Source organism: Dasypus novemcinctus, chromosome 7, assembly GCF_030445035.2.
Source record: "Dasypus novemcinctus isolate mDasNov1 chromosome 7, mDasNov1.1.hap2, whole genome shotgun sequence".
NCBI lineage: Eukaryota > Metazoa > Chordata > Mammalia > Cingulata > Dasypodidae > Dasypus > Dasypus novemcinctus.
In genome coordinates, this window is record NC_080679.1 from 81236851 (window position 1) to 81242999 (window position 6149).

Consider the following 6149-nt stretch of genomic DNA (forward strand, 5'->3'; position numbering starts at 1 on the left):
AGGAGCGAGACAAGACTTGTCCCAGCGGGAGGCTGAGAGTGAAAGAAGCTGGGACTACAGAGCCTTGGGAGGAGGAGCAAGACTGAACCCTCGCAGATGTTGGCAGCCGTCTTGCTCCAACACTTGGTAAGAGGCTTTGGTGAGGGAAGTAACATGCTTGATGGCCTGGTAACTGTAAGCTTCTACCCCAAATAAACACCCTTTATAAAAGCCAACAGATTTCTGGTATTTTGCATCAGCACTCCTTTGGCTGACTAATATACAGTCGTCAGTTGAAAATGTAATATACCTATTTTCCCCAAATCACATAATTAATTAGATAAATTCAAACACATAAAGCCTCTGTTTCATATTCAAAACTCTGAAATACCTTCAGTGGGTATTGTGCCCATGTTAAAAGACTGAGGCAAAATAAAATCATGAGAAAACAGCAAGGAACCCCAGTAGACTGGAACTCAATTTTATGAGTCAACCTAACTAGTGTTTTTAATATGCTTTATTCCAGGACCTGTTTCAAACTCTCACAAAAATATGAGTACATGAATTAAAGCCATTAATTATATGGGAACATTACTCCAAATCAGGCATCAAATATTATAAAGGGAGTCACTGAAATCACTTCATGGAACAATAGAAAGGGAGCCACTGAAATGAAAATGAATAGGATGCCCCAGGACAAAGTGCAGACTGAGCTGAAAGTCTACGATTCCATTTATAATTAGAGAAAATTAAGGATGGTATTTTTTAGGGGGTTGTCCGGGGACAAAAATTACTCTGAAATATTGGAGAACAAAACATAATGCAGCACTGTGGAATCCAGGAGATACAAGATTGTTAAAGGACTGGCAGGTGAACCATATCAAGTCTTAACTATAAGGATTGAAAAGAGATCATGAAATTGAGTGAGAAGATCTTTGGACAGCAGTAGTACAGTGATTAGGGTGAAATGAATCTGATCAACTCACAGTGGGGGAAAGATAATTCAAGTTGGTATCATTCTATTATATTAGAAAAGAGTTATGCTCTATCCAGTCCAATAGTTTGAATTAGAAGTGGAGTGATGATTTATGCAGAAGACTGGAAAAACAGCTTGAATCAATATGGTCTTAAATTATTGACATTCTTTACTGCTGTTATTAAAACAAAAATCATTTGCAAAGATATGCAATCCTTCAATGAATGTTTATTTATAAAGTTACAAAGATCAAACCATTACCATAATTGCAGAAAAGATATTTCCTTAACGACCCATTAGATTTCATCGTCAATTTTTATATTTTAGAAACATGTTCTTTGCTTGAATAAGAAAATCCAACCTCTTTAATAATGAGATTTTTTTCCTTTAACCTTGATCACTAAAGAGCAACTGCATATTAAATTGTTTTAGCATGAACTGGAAAGCAGGCATTTATGTGTGTCTCTGTGTGTAAGAGAGGAGTAGGGGACAGAGGGAGATGGGAAGAAAAGAGTAGCAGAGTTTTCAAGTTATTTGTGCAGCCCTTCTCTATGTTTTTGTTAATCAATACTTATTTCAGAAGCCACTTAAAGCATAGGACACTAAAAATTAATTTTTAAAATATTAATGACTTCTGTATTCCCGCAATGGAATGTTTTTAAGAGCCTAGCGTAAAAATAAAAAAATAAAAAAAGAACTAGCAAAGTGCTTGGAGCTCAATAACTGATCAAGGAAAAATGAATGCATATATATTGTATTTTTTGAGGGGGGCAATGCTCATTACAGTTGAAACCAACTGATAATATTTAGTATGCATTATTGTAATTATGACTTAGGTTTGTATAAGTTAAATCTTAACATGTAATTTTACTTTACAGGTTTTCCCAGGATTACTGGTGAAGTTGAGCACTCATGCATTCTCTCCTTAGCTTGAATCTTCACTTCCTCTTCTCATTCCATCCTATCACCTAGTCAGACTTTTAGGTAATTCTTCATGTGTTGTCTGGTGATGATGAAGTGTGCCTAGAGAATGATCTTACCTTCCATGAGAAGAGTGCTAATAAAATGTCAAAGCCAAATTCTTAGGGACTGGGGCCGCTGAAGCTAATAGCATGAGTCATCATTAGCTTTTACTGATGCCAAGTCATGCAAGTCTGTGAAGTTCATACAGAAAGAGAAATTTGGATCAATAGGAATTTATACTACCATGCAGCTTGATAATTATCTTTCTAGAGATTTTCATAAAGCTTTTTTCTTCCTTAAAAAAAGAATCTCTGTTCTAAAAGTCTGCCTTATCCTTGTACCTACTGTGCATGACAAACCTACAGTGCTTTCCTTTAGCAGTTTCCTTTTTACTTGTTCTCATTTTACTTTGGGTGTTGTACACATGCATACTTTATATTCAGTAAGCTTTGGTGTCTATTTAACAGCAGACTGATAATTCGTAATAGGATTGATAGTTTAAATCCATTTCTTTGACTATCCATAATATCAAGTGACAAAGACTATTTCAGGACCTTTTTTGCAGTCTGTGAGTATACTTGATGACTGGGCAATGGTAGACTATGTTGTTTAGTTGATAAATGAAGCATACAAGGCTGTTGTTGCTTTTGCTTTATTGCATGTTAACTACAGAGAGAGCCAGTGAGCAATATGGACCACTTTACATTCATGGAGAAAATGTAATGGACTTTCACATCTTAGAGTTAAAAGCCTTAAATAAAAATACCCAACAAAATATTTTATATCCTTGCCATGTCAAGAATTTTTAAGGCTTTAAAATAAATCAGGGAGTTGAGAATATGTGTTTATGAGTCTAATACCATATAATATTCAAGTTACATTGTTCTCAGACTTACTCATTCCCATTTGCTTTTAGCTGCTCGCAGAAAGGACTTTTTCTGTGATTAGAAAAAGAAAGCTGAAGCAAAATTTTACAAAGTAGTAGAAAAACCTAACTTCATTAACTTAACATTCATTTCATCATAAAGTGAAAATCTGGTTGCACATTTCAGCATTTTCTTCAAATCTAGACTATGTTAGCTAGAATATTAGAAACCTTATAGTCCCTAATTATATGTCTCTATACAATCCTCTCTAAAATTACTTACAGATATCTATTCCTCATTTTCAATGGATGATTTTTCTCCTTAAAAGGATGTGAATTCTTAACAGTTTTTATGAGTATCTCCAGATAATAAAACTCATTGTTTTATTAATTAAAATTTGTAATAATAATGCCTTCTATTTTTGTATCCCTCAATATTTTGACTTGAATTTTATGTGTATACACTGATTCTGTTGTTTTTCTTAATTATACTTATCAGTTATAGTACTTGACTTGAGTCCTTAATACTTAGAAAAGCAGTTCTGATTATTATGATTATTTATAACAAGGACATTGCAAAACGTGACTGTGTATGTAGGGTAAAATAAGTCAGCTATGCAACAAGATGCATTTTAACATCTCTATTAGACTTTAAGTACCTTAGAAATATGCTGTATTAGAATTTGTGTTCACTTGTACTAGAAAGATAAAAGAGCAAACTCTGAAAACATATTTTACTTTACTTGTGTTTAATTATCTCTCTCTGCCGTGCCCTCCTCCATATTGGTCAGCTCTCATAGTGAAGTGTCACTATGATTTTTAAATTCCCTAGTGTAAATCTTCCTGAATAAATCCAGTGCTAAACCAGATGCCATCTCAAGCCTTCTAATAATATACAAGTGCTATATCCTGAAGTCAAGTATACCAAAGATGCTCTAACCTATTAGACATAATACGAAATCTCAAGTGGCTGGAAATCCCTTTAGGGTACCTTAAATTAGTCTCTTTAATGTAACTGATTAGTGTCTTCTTAGACTTTGAAAAAAATTGTTATTTCTGGGAATTTAACAAGAGACCCTGGAACCTGAAGGCAACAGATCGACTTTGAGCTGGAAGATAATTTCCAACATCTGGTATTGGCACAGTAACATAGATCCTCTTTGTTGGACTTTAGCCTCTGGGGCTAAGAAGTATAATTGCATGAAGTACAATTCAGATCAGCCAAAAGAAGAAAATAAAAGACATCTAAAATATAAGCAAGCACCTTTTTGTGTTTGACTTTTAATGAAAACCTAATGACAATTAACCACTGGGTAATGCATGTTATGTCTATACTCACTGAAGCAGAGTGGCTAGTACTCATTGACACAAACACAGGGAAGATATACAGTTTATTGATTTTCTGGGCATTAATCAAGTGATAGTGGTACAATAAGACTAGTACTGGTTTTCGCATCAGCTGAAAATGGCTTGAACAGGAGCATGATTTGGATCATTCTGGACCACTCAATCACAAAAACAAAACAATCCTATGCATGTTTTTATTATATCAAGTGAGTAATGGCAGGGAAGTTTAAGAAGTTTTGCTCTCTAAGCAATAGAATGAAGTAATTAAGAATGTGGGTCCTGGGATAGACCAACCTAATTTAAAATTCTAAAATATACCTCTTATGAGCTGTGTGATCTAGGAAAGATATATCTCCATGCCTCAGTTTCCTCAGTTGTGTAAAATGCGAATACTTGTTCTTAGAGAAAATTTGAAATTTAAATGAGATAACTTCTGCAAAGGGTTTAGTCTAGTATCTTAAAGATAACTGTTCAATATGTATTAGCTATAATGATAATGATGATCATCATTGCCTAATTATTAGAGCAGGTATAAAGTTAAAGTGGTTGACTTGCTTCAAATTCCATTTGTTCTTTCAAAGCTTGATTTAGATTTATGTTTTTGTTCTTGCCTTTCCCACTAAAGTAGATATGTTGCTTTGTTGCAGGTGAATTTCAAGATCCATTTCACTTTCTCCTTTTTCTGGGAAGTTTTTACTAAAATATTTGTTAGGGTGGCTACCCTGTAACAGATAAAACCCAATATATTAATGGCTTAACTCAATAGAATTTTATTCCTTACTCCTTTCTTGCTCTATTGGTGTGGTGAGAAGGAAAAGCAAGGGGCTCTGCTCCATATAGTCATTCAGGCACTTTCATCTTGAGGACATAATTTTCAAGATCATTCTACAGATCAACATCCAGATGAACGATGTGGTATGAGAGTATGAGAGTGAGAAGTCTCATTCAGGTGTTACATCCTCATTTCCTCTGACATGCCATGGGCTAAAACTCAAAGACATACTCACCTCAACTACGAGAGTTTAGGAATAACAGATTATCTGTGTACCCAGAAGGAAAGAGAAACTCTTTTAGTGAATAACTAGTCAGTTTCTGCCATGGACTGTCCTGCTAACCAAATACCTATGTCATTCAACTCCCCTATGTTCAGAGAAATAAGCCAGTTCACATGCAGATACTGCATCTGGCTCAAAGTCCAAAGCTTTGTGTCCTGATATTCTTCTCCTTCAGAATCTGATGTGCCTTCTCATGAACTATATAAAATAAAAGCAAATCATCTGCTCCCCATACTCCCTAAAGAATGGCATATATAATAGCAATTAAAGATTATCTTAAAGTTTTTTTGTATTTTTAAAGAAGCTTAAGATTACATAAATGTTACATAAAATATATAGGGGATTCCCATATGTGCCACCCTCTCCCCCTCACACACTTACCCCCATTAACAGTGTCTTTCATCAGTGTAGTACATTTGTTACAATTGGTGAACACATATTGAAGCATTGCTACTAACCATGGACTATAGTTTTCTTTATAGTTTGCCCTCTGCCCCATACGATTGTATAGGTTATGACAAAATGTATAATGGCTTGTATCTGTCATTCACTGTCATTCAGAACAATTCCTATGTCCAAAAATGCCCCCATATTACACCTAATCCTCCCTCTCTCTCCTCTCAGAACCTAAGGTGGCCACTGCAAGTTCTTCCATTGCTAGAATAATAATAAGTCTATAATACAATAATAAGTCTATTTTAGTCCATTATTCATTCCCCAATCTTGAGGATTTGGGGATGTTGAGGCCCACTCTGTTTCTAATTGAGAGGAGGCTTAGGTCGCATGGAGCAGATGGATGGAACTATCTTGCTTGCAGTTGTAGACACTCTCTGCAACTTGGGATGACTGTTGTCCATCATCATCTTCTTATTAGTTGTCCTGGGTGAATCCAGTGATCTGGAGTTAGGTGCTGCAACTCTGCTGAGTTTCAGGGCTCAACTGGCACATGAACAGACCAAAGATT